Source organism: Hippopotamus amphibius, chromosome 8 (assembly GCF_030028045.1).
Source record: "Hippopotamus amphibius kiboko isolate mHipAmp2 chromosome 8, mHipAmp2.hap2, whole genome shotgun sequence".
Classification (NCBI taxonomy): Eukaryota; Metazoa; Chordata; class Mammalia; order Artiodactyla; family Hippopotamidae; genus Hippopotamus; species Hippopotamus amphibius.
In genome coordinates, this window is record NC_080193.1 from 145,070,359 (window position 1) to 145,088,989 (window position 18,631).

The following is an 18,631-nucleotide window of genomic DNA, read 5'->3' on the forward strand; positions in this document are numbered from 1 at the left end:
AAATTAGCAACTATAGGAATGACATGTACTTCTCAATGTAACAAACCAAACACGTATTTGTAACTTAACCATATTATATGAAACGCATGGGTTACAGAACAGAAAAGGTAAATTTTAACCTGGAAAAATAGCTTCCACCCACAGCCTCCCCCACCCTAAAAAGCCATTAAAGAAGAGAAGCTGTCTTACACCCCTGCCTCTAAGTATGAAAATTCCCAGCCCATTATCTGCCGACCTCTGGCTCACTTCCAACCTTCCCAGCCTTGGCTGCCACGTGAACGTGAGAATCACGGAATCTCAGAGTCGAAAGGAACTAAGATACCATTTAATACACCCCCACCCCCACCCGACACAGGATGAAAATGAGGCGGAGAGAGACCTGGGGATGCGTCTGAGCTCCACCCTGCCCAGCAGGGAAACCACTGCTGGTATAGTCATGGCATTAATGGCAGGAGAAGCAATGTCCTACAAATATTTCTCAAGCTAAATCTGGAATGAATTCTTCATTCACGTTGGGGGAAAAAAACAACTTGGTGAAAAGCAGGGGGAGGAGGCCGGGGAGGTGGGCTGGCAGGAAGGCGCTCACCGAGTGTGCACTGCACTCAGATCTGGGGACCTGACGTTTACAAGGTGCAACAGCAAGCACCTCGTAAAACATCGGAGCAAACGTGCTACGAGAGCCGCTCCACGCTGCAGGTATTTCTCAGTCCACTTTAAAGTATGCCCAGCAGTTATTTCACTGAAACGTGAAGGTCAGTGCAAGCCCGGACAGTCACCTGGGAAACCTCACACGCGTTGCGTGGCCCCGATAAGTAAACCCCGTCTTCCACTTTGGCTCCAGCAAACCAGCTTATGTTGAGCCAACCCTGCAGCAGACCAGCTAACATAAAAAACATATGTAGGTTCTACCAAAGACTTTGGAATGAGAGAGCTACCAAGGCAGCCAGGACTTGAGGGGCCAAAACAGGAGACAGAAAGAGAGAGAGAGGACGGCATATTTTGAGCCCTTTTTCCCCAAGAGGCCTTTGCTGACATACAAGCTTCCACCTGGAGGGTGAGAAACGGACCCTGGGAAGTGAAGTGGGTTCAGAACCTGCTGGGGGAGGGTTCACATAAACACCGAGGCTCCCAGCCAGGGTGCTCACGTACTAGGAGTAAGTACAAGGAGAAGACAGGCCCTCAGGGAAACCGAAATCAGACATTTCGTGAGCATAACATGGTGGTTATTCCAACAAGAAAGTATAGCATTCTAAGTCTGCATGTGCTTAAAATAGCTTCAAAATACATGAAGACAAAAACTGACAAGGGGAAATAAGACCAGCCCACGATTATAAACTAACAGAAGAAGCAGACAATAAAGCAACAGACATCAGAGCTTGATGATTAACAAACCTGACCATCGAAACATACGGAACTGATGAATCTCAACTGGCACGCGCCCTTCCGATACAGACAACACACCTATAAAACTGACCGCACAGGGACAAAGCAAAACTTAAAGACTCTTCAAAGACTGAAATTATGTACAGTAAACTCAGTGACCATAGTGAAATGAGAGCAGAAATCAACAACAAAAGCAAAATACTAAGGCATTCACAAAAGGCCGAAATAAATAAATAAAATAACCCATTGGTCAAAGAAGAAATCAAAAAGGAAATTATATATTCTTCTAAACTGAATTATTAATATAATAAAAAATGACATTAAAACACCTGTGTGATCTGGCAAAGCCATATATAGGTGAAAATTATAGCCTGAAGTGCGTGTATTATGAAAGAAGAAAATCTGAAACAAAAATTCAACAACCTAAATATTTATTTCAATCACTTAAAAGTAAAAGTAAAGTAAATCCAGAGAATAAAAGGAAATAACAGCAATAAGAACGGAAATTAAGTTTTTAAAAAATCTAACAGAATCGAGAAAATCAAATATGGTTACTTAAAACTATTAATACAACTATCCTAGCAAGTCCAGTGGGAAAAAAAGAGAAAGAACAAATAAACAATATGAATGAAAAAAATGTCAGTACAAATCCTAGAAACAGTAACATAAGGGAGTATTTTAAAAACTATCATCTCAATACATTTGAAACTTTAGATAGAATGAAAAAATTCTGAGAAAAACTAAACATATCAAAACTGACACCAGAAAAGATAGAAAATTTGAATAGTCCTACATCAGTTGAGGGTATAATTTACAAACCTTCCTACAAAGAAAACTCCAAGATAGGTTCACCAAATATTTAAGGAAGAAATAACAACGTCAACCTTACATAAACGCTTCAGGGGAATCCAACAGGGGTCAGCAAACTATGGCCCAAATCAATCTGTGGCCTCATTTTGTACAATTTGCTAAGTTAGACTGGTTTTTACATTTTTAAAAGGTTGTTTAAAAAAAAAGAAGAAAAATATGCAACAGAGACCATATGTGTTCCACAAAACCTAAAATATTTACCATCTGACTCTTTAAAGAAAAACTATGCCAACTCTAGGAATAGAAGAAAATAATCTCATTCCACTTTAAGAGGCCAGTATAACCTTCATACTAAAACCTAACAAAGACATTTCAAGAAAAGAAAACCACAGGCCAATCTCACTCATGAATTTAGATGAAAAAAATTAAGCCAAATATAAGCAAAATGAATCCAGTAGTATAAAAGAAGGATGTACTGTAACCAAGTTGGATTTCCTAAGAAATGTAAAGCTGGTTAACATCCAAAAAGCATTCAAGAAAACTCATCACATTAATCAAACAAAGGGGAAAAATCCTATGATTAATAGATGCAGAACAAAATTTATTAAGTTGATCCAAATGAAAGTGCCATTTTTGCAGATTGAAAAAGATCAAATACCTGCATGCCATATGGTTCAACCTAACACTGTAACACTTACTCATGAGAGAACTCAGCACACTAGGACCAGAGAGAACTGTGGTAGTCTGATAAAGACCGTTACAGGAAACCTCCAGCAAAGCTTCACACATAATGATGAAATGCTGGGAAATGTCCCCTTGATGTTAGAACATGACATAGATGTTCACCATCACCAACTCTGTTTAACATTTGATCAAAGGCAATAAAGCAAGAAAAACACATAAAAAGTTTAAAAATCAGCAACAACAAAACAATCTACTATCCAGACAGTATACATAAAAATCCCAAAGCATCTACAGATAAGCTAGTATAATAATAAGCCAAGTCTGAAAGCTGTCTAGAGACAAGGCAGCTATACAAAAATTAACTATATTTTTAAATACAAACAGAAACAACAAAAATTTTAAACAGCATCCCAAATCTAACAAAAGAAATGACAGAACTCTACACCAAAAACTACAAAAAATGTGACTAAGGAAATTAAAGAAGACCCAAGCAAATAGAAAGATACATCATATTCATGGATTGGAAGATTCAAACAAACTGATTTTATATGCAAATCAATGCAATCCCAATCGAGATCCCAGTAGGTATTCGGTTGAAATTGAAAAGCTGATTTTAAAATTCATACAGAAATACAGTAGGCCAAGAAGAACTAAGACAGCTTTTAAAATGATCAAAAACAGCTGAGGACGCACATTACCAGCTGTGATAACTAATGACAGAGCTCCATCAGTTAAGACCTTATTCGCTGGCACACAAAGTCCAGGGACAGACCCAGGTCATGATCGTGACTGAGGACCAGGTGGCATCACAGAGCAGTGGGGAAAGGATGGAGCTTTTTAACAAATCGTTGAGCCGACTGAGCATCCAAATGGGAAAAGTAACCCTCAGTTATTACCACAAATCATATTTTAAAAAAAAATCAATTCCAGGTAGACCGTAGATCCACCTGGTAAAACAATGAAGCTTCTAGAAAATAACAGGCTATCTCCATGGCGTTCAAGCAGGCATAAACAGAATGACCAGTAGCTGGACTATGCTAAAATTAAGAACATCTGTTCATCAAAGAGCATAATTAAGAACGTGAAGCGGCAACCCACAGACTGAGAGAAAACAGCCAAGGAAATAGCCAACAAAGGACTCATCTCTAGCCTATAAAAGTAACTCCTGCCAATCAGTAGAAAAAATAAAGACAATCCAATTTCTTAAATGAGCAAAAGATTTAAACAGGCACTCCACCAACAAGGGTACCTAGCCGTTTGATACACAGACGACAAGACGCTCCACATCTCCAGTAATGGATGAAATACGAGATAAGTCACGGCGGCCAGAACAAAAAGGAATGAGGGACTCAAGCACTGGCGGCTGCCGCCAGTGGTCTCTCAGGCAGTAAACTGGTACGAGAAATCTGAAAATCTGTTTGGCCCACGCATACCTTATCAAAAGAAATGCGGCCCAACAGACACACACGAGAATGTAGTAGGAATATTATATGCAAAAACGCCAGCCTGAAACCACCCACGTGTCATCAACAATTGAACAGATAAAGTGTGATCTGTTCCCACAAGGAAATATTACACACCCGTGGTAATGAACAAACAGCGCTGGGTCACGTGACGTCAGTAACTCTCACAAACAGATTGTTGAGGGAAAGAAGCCAGATAGAAAGAGCAGACGTTCTGTGGCTGCATTTATATAAAGTTCAAAACCAGGAAAAACTAAGCCAAGGTGTTAGAAGCTGGAAAAGGGATTCCCGGGGCCGGGGCAGGGGCCGCATAGAGGCTTCTGTGGTGCGGGGTCCCCTCTTCTCGCGCTGCATAGCGGTCACAGGTGTTTCCCTCCTGTGAGAATTCAAGCTAAGCACTGATGGTCTGTGCATCTAGGGGAAGATGCCTGTCACACGCGAATACAAAGTTCACTTAGGAACGGGAAGCCTCAAGGCAGAGCTGTTTAGGGCAGCAACAGAGGGAAGGCTGGAAACAAACCCAGTTTCCAGCAAGAGTGACTTGTTAAATGAGTGACATCACTTCCATGTACAACCGTAAAAGAACAGGAAACTGTTCTGTACTAATTTAGAATAATCCCCAAAGGAAAAAATTTAAAAGCTAGGTGCCTAAGTATCTACAGTATACCATCACTCATAAACAGAGAGTGAGCAAGAGAGAATATCTACAAATTCATTTTTTAATTCAAAGTTTATCAACAGACTTTATTACAAATTGAGCGGACAGAACAGAGTTCCCACATACTCCACCAACAACCACTGCACTCAGCTTCCGCTTTAGCAACATCTGACATCACTATAGTACGTTCTATACAGATATGTGTTTTTTTTTAATTGAAGCTGATTTACAATGTTTAAGGTGCACAGCAAAGTGATTCAGTCACACATATATACGTGTATATTCTTTTTCAGACCCTTCTCCATTATAGGTTATTACACAATATTGAATATAGTTCCCTGTGCTGTACAGTAGGCCCTTGTTGTTTACCTGTTTTGTAAATAGTAGCGTGTATCTGTTAATCCCAAATTCCTAATTTATCCCTGCCCCTGCTCTCCCGTTTGGTAACCGTAAGTTTGTCTTCTATGTCTGTGAGTCTAGTTCTGTTCTGTAAGTAAGTTCATTTGTATCATTTTTTTCAGATTCCACAGATCAGCAATATTACATGACTCTTGCCTTTCTCTGTCTGACTCACTCCACTTCGTGTGATCATCTCTAGGTCCCATGTTGCCGCGCGTGGCGTTCTTTCACTCTTTATACTGATACAGTACCATCAGCTCAAGTCACCACTTCCTTCAGATTCCCGTGTTTCCCCCGATGTCTCTTTTCCACCCCAGGATTCCACCCAGGGCTGCATTTAGTCCTCGGGAGTCCTCGGGCTCCTCTGGGCTGTGAGAGCTTCTCAGACGTCCCTTGTTTCGGATGGCCCGACAGTCGGGGGCGGGGAGGTATATTATAAGATACACCTCCACTGGAAATGGAGGTCTTTTTCACGGGGAGACTGGGGTTCTGGGTTGCCCTGGGGGCTGGAAGATCCCCTGTGTAAAGTGCCATTCTCTCCATTCACATGTATTTGAAATTCACAGCCTGGAAGGAACACACCCTCACTGCCGGGCACCGGTCGTACTGCACGGCGAGCTGTCACACAAAGAGCCCCAAGGGAGAGGGACCAACAGCGATTCCCCAAAGACACGGCCATCAGGTGCACCTGGGGCCTCGTCTGGCCTCCCCCGCACGGCTCACACTGCAGGTCTGGGAAGGCCGACACCCCCACCACACCCCCCGCCCCGGTCTCACCCACAGAAGCCCCATCAAGGGAAAACTCCACGGGGAGCTGGCTACCTCTCTTCTAACAGGAAGAAATCAGGACCCGTCAGAGTAAGCACACTGAGGCCCCACTGGGCAGCAAGGGACAAAGCCGGTGCTTGCATCGTAATCTCGCGGCTGGGCATCAGCAAACCCGTCGGACAGCCGCGGCTAGGTCTGCCCGCCTTCCCCGGCTCGTCCTTGCCTGGAGCGCCCGCCTGCTTCCCAGGACGAGGAGGGACGAGCAGCACATCCGCTGCCCACCCAGACCCAACGTCTGCTCCAAACAGACGGCAACAGGAGACAGGATGCGCCCCGCGGCCCCGGCTCTCCGGGAACGGCGGGAGCCCGACGGGACGAGCGCCTCAGCTCAGCGCTGCAGACCGGGCCCCGGCGGAACGCCTGGACCCGGCCCAGGCTCGGGACAGGTGGCAGATCTCAAGCAGAACAGGAGTGCGGGCTTGTTTTCCTACACTGCTGTCTCTGCAGGGGGGAAGGAAAGTGACGAAGCGGAGGGACACACTCAGATGTCTCACCCCAGCGGCCAGGCCTGCAGAGGAAGAAGCAGAGGTGGGTCTGCGTGCCTCTGGCCCGGGAGTCCAAGGAGGGCTGCAGAGGGGTGCCCCCCGCAGCGTCTGCAGCCTCGGAGAAGCTGCATCTCCACCCCACCCACCCACCAGGTGCCCAGGCTGCCCGTGGAGAAGAGCCAGGTGCCCAGGAGGGGCAGAGTGAAATCTCAGCTCTCAGCTGGGTGGGCCACGCCCCCAGGTGCATGGAGTCTTACCTTGGTCCCCAGGCAAAGTGCTCTGCAACCTCCCAGGGTGCCTCCCTTGCAACCCCAAGCTGGGGGGTCCCAGAGGCCTGGGGGCTTCTGCTCCCTCACCCCCTTCTGCTCGGCCCATCGCCCCCCCTCTCACCCGAGCAGGCCCCACTCCTGGTCCCCTTCATCCCAGCCCCTGCAGAGCACAGGGAATTCTGTGATTCTGCAAACGGACCTCAGCTGTCCCCCAGGACCGGTGTGAACATCAAACGGCATGGACTTTCCAACCCACATGCCGCTAAGTAACAAGGTCACGTTCGAAGCTCAAAGTCTTTCCGTGTTTGCTTTTTAAATCCAAAACTAGAATTTGATACTCAAAAATGAGATATCACTCTGTAAAATATGAAAAAAATTCATATTTTTTCTAGGCAGTATCCTAAATCTGCCGCAGCTGTCATGGGATTTCCACGGATTTCAATGAATATAGTTTAGAAGTGACAGAGACCACTGCATCCAGATTCTGAGCCTAGTCAATCCAGAAGATTCCAGAAGCATTCAAAGCAAAAGGGAGACTCAGTCACGAAAAGCATCTCAAAGCCCCTGGGGGAAGTTTCTGGAGCAGGGTTCTCAGGTCACGTGGGGCAGGCCTAGCAGCTCTTGCCCCGGCCCAGGGTCTACCAGGAGCTGAGTTCCCGTTTTGTTTCTAGCAAGAACATGCATGTAGAACTGACTTGAAAGGTATCCAAAAGAAATTGTGAAAGCACAGGAAACATGTATTTAACCAAACTTGTGAAAACTATGTATTTAGTTGACATAAAACCAGCAAATTTAGACCCTGGCTTTGCAGAAAACAACAGTAAAGATGTTATCTTGACAAGTAATTTCAACCAGTGTCTCAAAATGAATATAAAACCTCAGACATGGAGCTGCCTGTCTGCTCCTGTCCAGGTGGAGATTGGCTGCCCTGTAGGATCTGGGCCCCTCCAGTGCGTGACCGTCCACCCAGGTATGGCACTCCAGGCCCAACTACACTGGATGTCCACCCTCTTCGCAGGGTAGACAGATCTGGGTTTTGACCATAAATACTGGGACACCCTACCTGGAACTACTCCTCTCTGCCCCAGTGAGGGACCCTCAGGGGAGAAGACCGGGGACCACTCACCTGCCGTTCCACCACCTTCTATCAAGCCACACGTGCAGGCACAGGCCTGGTGGCAAAATTCAAAGCCAGGTGTCCTTCTGAAGAGTGAGAGCCTGGTACAAGGACACGCAGCCCGCTGCTGGGAGGCCACCGAGCCAGGCCAAGAAGCCCGCTGGGTTCCCTCAGCAGAAGTGGCACGGTCAGCACGCGGAAGCCAGTGGACACCCAGCTGCCCCCGCCCATCCCCCAGGGGCAGCCCAACCATTTTAGAACTGGAAGCTGTTGAGAAATGCTGGCATCATCTTCTCTCGGACAACTTAAGCAACTTGAGAAAGACCCAAATTGCTCTTTTCTTCTCACAGATGACACTGACGTTTGAAACCGTACCCCTTGGCCAGAGCAGACTCATCGCATAGCATCACATGCACGGCCAAGTCCCCCAGAATCTCCTGGGAAAGGCATTAAAAACAGCATCTCCTTTGGAACTATAATTGTTGAGGCCGAATCCATGCCAATTGGTCACCACATCCGCTCACAACAGGATAAACGTAACGTCAAAAGAAACCAGAGCACCTACAAACACGAAGAAACACCCTGCCTCATGGTTCTTGGGCACCAAGTCCTCTGGCCCCATGGAGGGCTCAAAGAAAGCCCAGCCGAGAACCCAGAAAGTCAGGTCTCTGTCAAGGCCAGGGCCACCTGGCCATGTGAGCTTTACCCTGGACATAGGTGCTGGCCGTCTGAGCACGAGGTATTGAGATGGGACAGGAAGGGGTTGGGAGCCTAAACACGGGACAGACAAGACTGGGAACCGTGCCCCGTGCACCCCTGTGTGGCACGTCTGCGCTGGGACATCCAGGGCCTGTGGTCTCCCAGCCCCACGCAGGGCTCACCACCTGCCAGGCACCACTGCTCCCCCACCCCCAGGACCCCTCCCAGCCCTTCCATGAAAGCCGGTTGTGCCCAGCTGGCCCCCGACAGGCTGACCTGTGCCTCATACCTGCTGGTGTGACCCAGCCCCACCTTTCCACACCGCCCAGAGAAAGAACGTTTTACAAAATGCTAGGGATGATAGGGGATAACAGAAGGGAACGAAATCCCAGAAGGACGGAAGAGCAGACAGACAGACGGATGGTCCTCCCCGTGGCCCCAGCGGGGATGGCCGAACCGAACTCCTCAGATCCCAGCTGGTGTGCTTCCTAAGGGCTGGGCTCCTCGAGACAGAAAAACCACAGCGGGGTTTCAGCGCTTCTGGGCTAGGTCTCCTATGCACACAGAGTTCAGATTTGCCCCTGTCAGCAATGGCCTTTGCCCCGCATCTTCCCATTGGAGCTGATGAACTGGACACAAACGCCTCCTCCCAAAAAGTCTTCAAGGATACTGACGTCCAAACCTGTATTTAGAAAAGCACCACCTTCCTACATCGAAGCATCACCTGCAAAGATGCAGGGTTCCCCATGACAAGGACCCCACCGATGAGGACACCCACGTGCAAATCCGGCAGGCCTGCAGCCAGTCCGTGCCCACCGCCTCCACTCTACACCCATGGCCACTGCTGACCTGGTCCCCTCTGCAGCAGCCACAGCTTTGTCCCTGTCACTCAGAAAACTGGGCCCATCGACAGTTGACGGGTGACCATAGACACCCACCAATGCCTCCGACGCGACCCTGACCTCCCCTTCTCCACCGTCTTCATCACATCACCATCGATGGCTTGACTACAACAGGTACAGAGGGTCTGGCACCACAGAAGACAGAGGTCCTCATCTGCAGCTTCTGCTAAAACTCCCCAGTGAAAACCCCTCTCTCCATGCCTCCAACCCCCACCAGCACCTTCTCAAATTTTCTAAAAAACCGTTTCTGTGTGCTGGCACCTAAGAAAGAGATCAATTATCCCTCCTTCCTCCCGTTCCCTGATCCTTTCAGTGAGACTGAAACACATGAAGCAGTCCGCTCCCCGGGCCCAGGCGTGACTGGTCCGGATGAAAAGCCACGAGGAGACTGCAGGTGTTCGGGCAAAGACGGCGCTGGGATGAGGGGCTTTTTGACACAAAAGAACGGCAAGCAGGTTTGCATTCTGTGTGTCAGACCCTGGTGGGGAGGCGGAGCTGTTAAGAGGCAGTCAATCAGCCCCTGGTTTGGATTGAATCAATACGAATGTGAAAATGAGGAGCATTAAGAATTCTGAATCACACCGTTCAGCACCGGAGGAACCGCCACTAAGTACACTCGCTGTAACAGAAGCGGACAGGTTAGAAAAGGCTCTTCGTGCCACGTTCTGAACCGGTGTTGACAACAGATTCCAGATTCCACTGCACAAATCTACTGAATCAACACGTCAACAAGAGACACCGTTATAACAAAAGTCCAATTTCTGCGAAACGCTTCCTGGGAAAATTCACATACTGTACTTAGAAAGGAATAAACTTGGCTATGAATGCAAACAAATAAATATGGAACTTTAACTCTTAAGACGTCAGGCATCCTCTTGGCTTCCACACCTTGAACAACTGCATCCTAAGGAGAATATTCTACAAAATGGCCTGAGAGTAAAGCTTCAGAAAGTAAATCGCCATCAGTCACGAACGTTCCCTCAGTGAAAGGCCTGAAGAGGATCCCTTGACCGGAACAAACTGCCAACACCACGCAGGTGTACAGACTCAGGGAGCTGGCATGAGCCCGGGAGACACAGTTACAAGCAGAAGGCAGATCCCCCAGTCAGTGACCCCTGAACGACTACCATCAAGATGCTTACCCCAACCTGACAGAACTCTTTACAAATGCCACTGCAAAAGGAGCAAAAATACGCAGGTGTAAGAGACACACATAGTGTTTTTAATACCGCTTTTAAATAAGCCTCACCATTACCTTTCAAAAGCATACAGTATTAGTAGAAGCTAGAAAACGGCTGTAACATCTAACACGGCTTTTGATCTTAAAATCCCTAAAGCTCTGAAGCTGCACTGCAGCCTGGAATGTCCCAGTTCCGAGTCCGGATCATCGCATTCAGGTAGCGGCAGCAGGAACCCTGGGCTGAGGAGGAGGAGGAGGAAGAGAAGGGCTGGCGGGACGCAGAGCCTGATGTCCAACAGGACAAGGCCACCGCTGGCTGTCTGGGCTTATGACCTGAACTGATGGCTAGAGCCCAGAACCCAACACAGCCCCCGGGGAGGCGGCCACCTCCCCGCCCACCTGGGCCAAGCGCCCCTGAAGACCAGGCTCCGGCCGAGTTCATCCTCCCCATTTGCGCTTGTGTTTTTTTTTGGCGGGGGGGGGGGTGAGGGAGGAAGGGACAAACATGAGAATTACAGGATCAGGTCTCTATCCATCATACACGCTCAGCACCCTCTTACGGGCCGATATTCCCAGCATCTTACTAACTGGGGAAAAGCAAACCCATTTAAAAACGCAAAGCCAGGTGTGATTCTAAAAAGTTTAGCCATTTTCCTCATTTAACTTTTTTATTGATCATTATAATTTTCCCAAAAGTGTCCATTTTTTATCATGGTCTCATGTAATAAGCAAGTAAAAGGCTCTTAGGTATAGAAGTAACATGAAACGTTTCAACCAAAATCTCTCAAATTAACCTGGTTTGCCAGCCCCCAGTCAGCTCAAAGGACTGGCAAAGAGAAGCTCAGAGAAGTTCAGAAATACACTCGAGACACACTGTGACCACTACAAATGCCAAGACGTCCAAGCACGGCCAAGCCACGCACACTTACACCAAGGGAACACAAAGCATGTGTCCCAGGAGAAGACAGCACGGGGCCCCAACACGAGGCCCCCACCCCTTCTCCATGCCAACAGGGTCTCGGAACCCAGAGGGGATGGGCCCGCGTGGACCCAGGTGCAGCCGCCCCTCCTGGTCAGTATCCGTCCCTGACGCCCACCTCTCCACCCCCGTCTCCTCCTCTGCCAGCCCAGCGCTCGCCTCCAGGCCCCTGTGGCGCAGCTCAGCCTCTGTGCCCCACGGGGCAGGCGAGCTCCTGCCCCGCTCCCCACGCAGCTCACACGTCCTGACCTCACACATCCCTGCTGGAGGGACCGCTGCCCCCTCCCATCTGCTCTCCCCACGTGAACCGCACTGTACGCGGGGCCCGGTCCTCTGCCCGGCCCAGCCTGGCCACAGCCCCCCACGCAGGTCGGCAGGATCGATTCCTAACCGGTCCAGCGCAGCCGGCGTCCACCCAGCAGAGGGGCAGACGACCGATCCAGCTCCAGGACGGCCTCTGAGTAGACACCTGGCCTAGGCTGAGCACTGGACGGCAGTACACACTGGTGTCCTTATGAACAGGACAGGAACATCAGGGTTCCAGCTCGCTTCCCAGGGTCGTCATGCAACACGAGTGACGCAACCGTGAAGCGTGGTCAGAACAAGTGGCTCTTCACTGGGGGCCTAAAAGCACGGCAGGGTCTGACCTGCAGTAAGCACAAAACCAGCGTTGGCTTATTACTGTTGTAAGCTTTAAACATCTACAGTTTTTTTTTTAATTTTATTTATTTATTTATTATTTTTTGGGGGTACACCAAGTTCAATCATCTGTTTCTATACACATATCCCCGTATTCCCTCCCTCCCTCGACTCCCCCCCCACCCTCCCTCGAGTCCCCCCCACCCTCCCCGTCCCAGTCCTCTAAGGCATCTTTCATCCTCGAGTTGAACTCCCTTTGTTATACAACAACTTCCCACTGGCTATCTGTTTTACAGTTGGTAGTATATATACGTCTGTGCTACTCTCTCGCTTCGTCTCAGTTTCCCCTTCACCCCCCGCCCCCCCCAAACCTCGAGTTCTCCAGTCCATTCTCTGCATCTGCATCCTTGTTCTTGTCCCTGAGTTCATCAGTACCATTTTTAGATTCTGTATATATGAGTTAGCATACAATATTTGTCTTTCTCTTTCTGACTTACTTCACTCTGTATGACAGACTCTAGGTCTATCCACCTCATGACATATAGCTCCATCTCATCCCTTTTTATAGCTGAGTAATATTCCATTGTATATATATGCCACATCTTCTTTATCCATTCATTTGTTGATGGGCATTTAGGTTGCTTCCATGTCCTGGCTATTGTAAATAGTGCTGCAATGAACATTATGGGACACGTTTCTTTTGGGATTACTGTTTTCTCTGAGTATATGCCCAGTAGTGGGATGACTGGATCATATGGTAGTTCTATTTGTAGTTTTTTAAGGAACCTCCAAATTGTTTTCCATAGTGGCTGTACCAACTTACAATCCCACCAACAGTGCAAGAGAGTTCCCTTTTCTCCACACCCTCTCCAACATTTGTTGTTTCTAGATTTTGTGATGATGGCCATTCTGATCGGTGTGAGGTGATACCTCATTGTGGCTTTGACTTGCATTTCTCTGATGACTAGTGACATTGAGCATCTTTTCATGTGTTTGTTGGCCATCTGTATGTCTTCTTTGGAGAAATGTCTATTTAGATCTTCCGCCCATTTGTGGATTGGGTTATTTGCTTTTTTGGTATTAAGCTGCAACATCTACAGTTTTTAAACAGAGCGACCCGGCCCTTCACAGCCCAGCGTCTGGGGGTGGCCGCCCAGCACCCAGCTGTCCACCTTCCACCTGTCCCCACCGCTGGGCGCCTCCCGCACGGCCCTTCTCTTCCACCGACAAGCTGCACTCGGTGCTTTCTAATGATCCCGGGACAGGGCTTTCCATGTCAAATACATACCAGGAATTCATTCTTAAATTTCAATATCATTAATCATCCAACATTCAGCATCTCAGAATTCAGAAATTTGCATTTCTACAATGGTGGCTTTGAAAAAAAAGGACATAAATGCAAATGTTCCACAAACTGTATAAGAATTTTCAGAGAATTGCCAAAACAAACCGTCAATGCTCTATTGACAGTGAATTTTCTGAGCTCCTCATAACGACTGAGTATTCGTGATTTTTAAGACAAAACACGATCTGAGGATTTTATTTTTAAATAAAGGAGGTTGAAAAAGGAGCGTTATGTCTCCATGATTTCCAGAACAAACCTTGACTGATTAAGACCCAGATAATGATGGCGGACCCGGTGCCCGGAGGAGCCTGGGGGGGCGCGTGCAGACAGGAAACGCGGGGGCATTTCTGAACCTGCCCTCGAGAAAGCAGAAGCAGGGGTGCCGAGAGCACCCTCACCCCAAGGCCAGTCTCAACAGCGAGGCGCCCACCTTCCCCCCCAGACACCTGCATTCAGCATGACTTCGGGAACCCGGCCCCCTCTCTGCGTCCTGCCCCCCAGGACCCCCTGGGCCGCCAGCGCCGGGGCTGAGGCCTTTCCCCACGCCTCCCAGAAAGGTCACGAAGAAGCTCTTGTCCAGCTGCTCCCCGTCTTGCGACGGGGGTGATTGCAGGCCCCGTCTCCCAGGACTGGCCTCAGCTCCGGGATGCTGCCGGCTGCACCTGCTGGCTGGACACCCCGCCTCCCAAAAGCCCAGGCCTCGCCTCCCCTGGCCTCGCCCAAGCCCACTCCTGGCTCCCCAGCTCTCCTCCTGTGGCCCAGGGCCTCACGCAGGGGCCACGGCCGGCCCCCAGCAGCTAAGAATCCATGTCGTCTTCATGTTAATTGCAAGTCCTCGAAATTCATTTCCTCCCCTTAAAACGCTGCGATGTTCCTGAAACATTCCATCCTTGCAAAGCACAATTTAAACGATATAAAAATGTGTCTTTCTGAGACCATTTCTATATTAAAATGTAGCACTCCTGGTGGCCAAACTGGTTGAAATAAACACTTGAGACCCAGCAAAGCGAGACAGGGGCTCCAACTCAGACCCGTGAGGCCCCGAGCCTCTTCTGGGAGACTGAGAGGATCAGACCTTCACGACGGTCTGAAGAAATCAAACTATGCTGAAACTCATTAATCACCAAGTTACTGCTGACACAGCCTTTTTAGCAGCTCTCATGTGGGCGGGGCATTTCAGATGGAAGCGAACACTAAGAAATCAGAGTATGGTCCAAATTAAAACACAGATCTGAAATGCAAGTTTCCCTCAAAATAGTTATCCTGTTTTTAACACTGTACATGCCTCTTACCGAGATGCAAGGAGGGACGGGACACTGGAATGACTTGATTCCAGTCCTGCTCAGCCATCTTCCATCCAGGGCGTGGGCTGGATGCCCACACAGGTCCCGGGGGCTCTGTACAGTCTCCCTAAGGTTTACCGTCTCTTCCCTAGACTTTCTCCATGCATAAGTGTGACTGCAAGTGTTACAGAAAGTGAGTTGCACTGGGTGGGACAGGGGTGGTAAAAGGTGGCTGAGTGACTGTGTCTGGTTCTCCTAGAAGCCAACTGATGCCTCGATATCCTAGCACACTCGAACCCCAAGGAACTCTACCGTCTGTTATCTGGGGAAAACAAAGGAAGACGGAGGGAAAATGGAGCCTGTGCCTGACCTGCCAGCAGACCCACCGGACTGTCCACAGTCCCTCAGTCTGGGACGGGGACGCGCCTTCAAAGCAGAGGCCCTGCGTCCTAACAGCCCCCCGACCCCCTTGGGCACATCCCAGCAGGGAAAGGCTTGGAGCGCTGGGATAGGCAGGAATCGCAACATCTCAGAAGCTCTTTTCATTCTTTCTGCTCTCAAAGAAGAACTCTCTTAGACTAAATCAAGCCAGGCCCTTTCCTCGGGCCGCTCACATCATTAGAAATAGTTATTCAGAGCAATAAAACCCCAACCGTTAACAGTTTTACGTCAGAGAACCAGGGCCTGGCTCTGGCAAAGTTCAGAAAGAACAGCAATAAAGTCATAATGTGTACCTCACCCAACACCAGAGGGAGTGTTCAAGGAAAATGGGGGAGAAGAACTCCACACGTCAAATGAAAAGGTCATTTTATCATCAGGGCAAAGTCAGCCGGCACTGCAAGCCCGAGAGGAGGGGCCCACGTGGCTGGCCTCCCCCGGGCCCGGTGCCCGAGGGCCACACAGGAGCTGGCAGAGCAGCGGCTGGGACCGGGAGACACCCAGGTGACGCAGGGGGAGGGAGGGAGGGCGCGCGGCCAGGAGAGACTGACAGCGCACGTCCCAGGGATGCTGAGACAGAAACAGGACTTGTCTGCTCGGGCTGAAGATGAGACAGAGAAGGCCGAGAGATGCCCTGTTCAGAAGAGCAAACTGAACAAGTCAGTATTAATTAGTTCTCTTCCTCCCACAAATCCACTAAATGACAAAATATAAATAAAAACACGAAGGGATCCGCAGTGAGGCTAGACGGCAGGAAAGCAATAGCATCAATGGACAAGAAACTGGGAGGAATTTCCTAGAGAATGTACCTTCCAGGGGATCCAAGTGCTGGAAACCATCAGTAGGGAGAGGCCGTCACCCCTGGCAGGCAACAGCCCCATGGAGGAGGGGGTGTGCAGACCCACAGCTCAGCCCAACCCCCAGCCCAAAACGGCCCGGGGGAAGCACCAGGGCAGCGGGGGCGCCCAGCTAACATGCCGACCCTTGTGGTTGGCAGGCACTGTTTGGGGTCCCAGGCTGCAGCCACAGCGGCTGCTTGGGGAAGAAGGGTGGGCCCCTGATGGAGAGCGTCAGGCCCCAAGCGCACCACTGCTGACGTCAGACAGAAGAGGAGAGAAGAGGCTCAGGCCACAAGGAGCCCCGCCTCGTCAGCTCCACCCACGGAGAGAGACGGAGGTTCCAGAGTCAAGAACAACACACACACACCAGACAGGACACCACCACAGTCAACAGCCACGGGCGAACCCCCCCACATGAGACTCAAGACTCTCAGAAGGAGAAAAAAAGCAAAGCCCAGCTAGATCTCTGCAGAGCACAGGGACCAGCCTCGAGGAGCAGGCCTGTGAGGGTAAGATAAGTGGGTGCAGGAGCACCTGTCCGCCAAAAGAAACCAAGGACAGCAATACTTTTAGGAGACTCATTCACTTTGGGGCAAAGAAACATGAAACAGAGAAACACACTGTGTTTTGTTAGGAGACCGGGGCCACCAAGAGATATAGTCATTAGCTTTTAAGCACTGAAAATCACACTGGAATACATAGAGCCAAAAACAGTCCATAAAACGGTCTTTTTCTAAAAAGAATATTACAAACTATAATCATAAGAGAAAGCACACGTTTCTCTAGAAATCAAGGAGACAAAAAAGATAAAGCTATAATGCTTTAAATAACTCAATTAGCATGTACAGATAAAATAACATACAGAGAAAAAATACACACATATACCCCTATACATAAATACATTTGACCCTTAAACAACACGGGACTGAACTGCACGATCCACATGTAGTGGGTGTTTTTTACGGTAAGTACCACGGTACCACGCCGTCCGTGAGGGGCTGAATTCACAGACGTGGAATCGCAGACACCGAGCAGCCAGCTGAGGATGCGGGGGCCTCGCTATAAATTCCACGTGGATTTTCCACTTGGGGGGGCTCTGCACCCCCACCCTTGTGCTGTCTGAGGGTCAGCTGTATACAGTACTTACAGATGAGAAAACTTCAGAGACAGTGTAGATGTATACACACAGACTTCTTTAGATGGAAGGAAGGAAGGAAGGAAGGAAGGAAGGAAGGAAGGAAGGAAGGAGGGAGGGAAAGAATAGGGAAAAAAGAGCACTCTTTCTCTTCAAATGCTTGGTGGCATGTGCGAGATTTGATGATATCTATAGCAGCTCATGCAAAAACAAGTGCACCCCCATGTATACAGTAATGTAAATTCAGACAATAATTTCTCCCCAGCAGGCTGACAAGAGCGAAACAGACTGAACCCACCCAGCGCTGGTGCCAACGAAGAGGACCACGTATGCTCACAAACTACGGTTACGAAAAGCTGAGGCAGAGTTTCCGAAGCAATTCTGTTTTCATTGCAGCATTCGGCGTTTAATATTTAAAAGCTTGCAAATTTCCGTATATTAGCAACTTACTCATTGATTTGGAGCAATGTGAGAGTAAACTGAAAACTTTTAAATACACACGCCCACCAATCCAGCAATTCTACTTCTTGGAATTGATCCAACGGAGATACTTATAGACGTGTGTGTGCAAAAATAAATATATAATAACTGTGTGATGCCGATTTGGGGCTGTTATAAACACCGCTGCAACCACATAAATATGCACCTATGAGCCCGCAGAGAGAAGTCGGCTTTACACACGTCCTGACTTCAAAAGATGCTCATACTGCACTAAGGTGGAAACAATGAAACACATCCCACAGACAGAAAGACTGCACTCTGTGAAAACATTTACACACACACCCCCCGACGTGTTCAGACACAGGAGAAAGGCACACCCCCAACTCTGCGTGGGAGGGAGAGTCCACCATCTACCTCCCCACTTCCATCCAGACTGCTGGATTTTGTTTTACACTTCGTATCAATCAATACGTGAACGATTTACATCAATAAAGCCTTCATATCTAAATATAACCAGGAATCCTGCTCTCAGGAGCTTCAGACAGCTCTGATCGGGCCCAGGAGAGATGTGTGAACGTGCGGGGGCCGATCCCCGAGGGAGAGACCACACCAAGCCCCCGCCCCCTCTGCCGAGCCGGACCCCCAGCCACACGGA

The 18,631-nt window shown here is 48.9% G+C and overlaps 1 protein-coding gene across 9 annotated transcripts in view; it reads right to left on the bottom strand.

Annotated features, from left to right (window-relative positions):
- The window catches only part of HDAC4 (histone deacetylase 4), a 290,477-nt gene that overhangs the window by 226,577 nt on the left and 45,269 nt on the right, over positions 1-18,631 (bottom strand). The window lies entirely within an intron of this gene.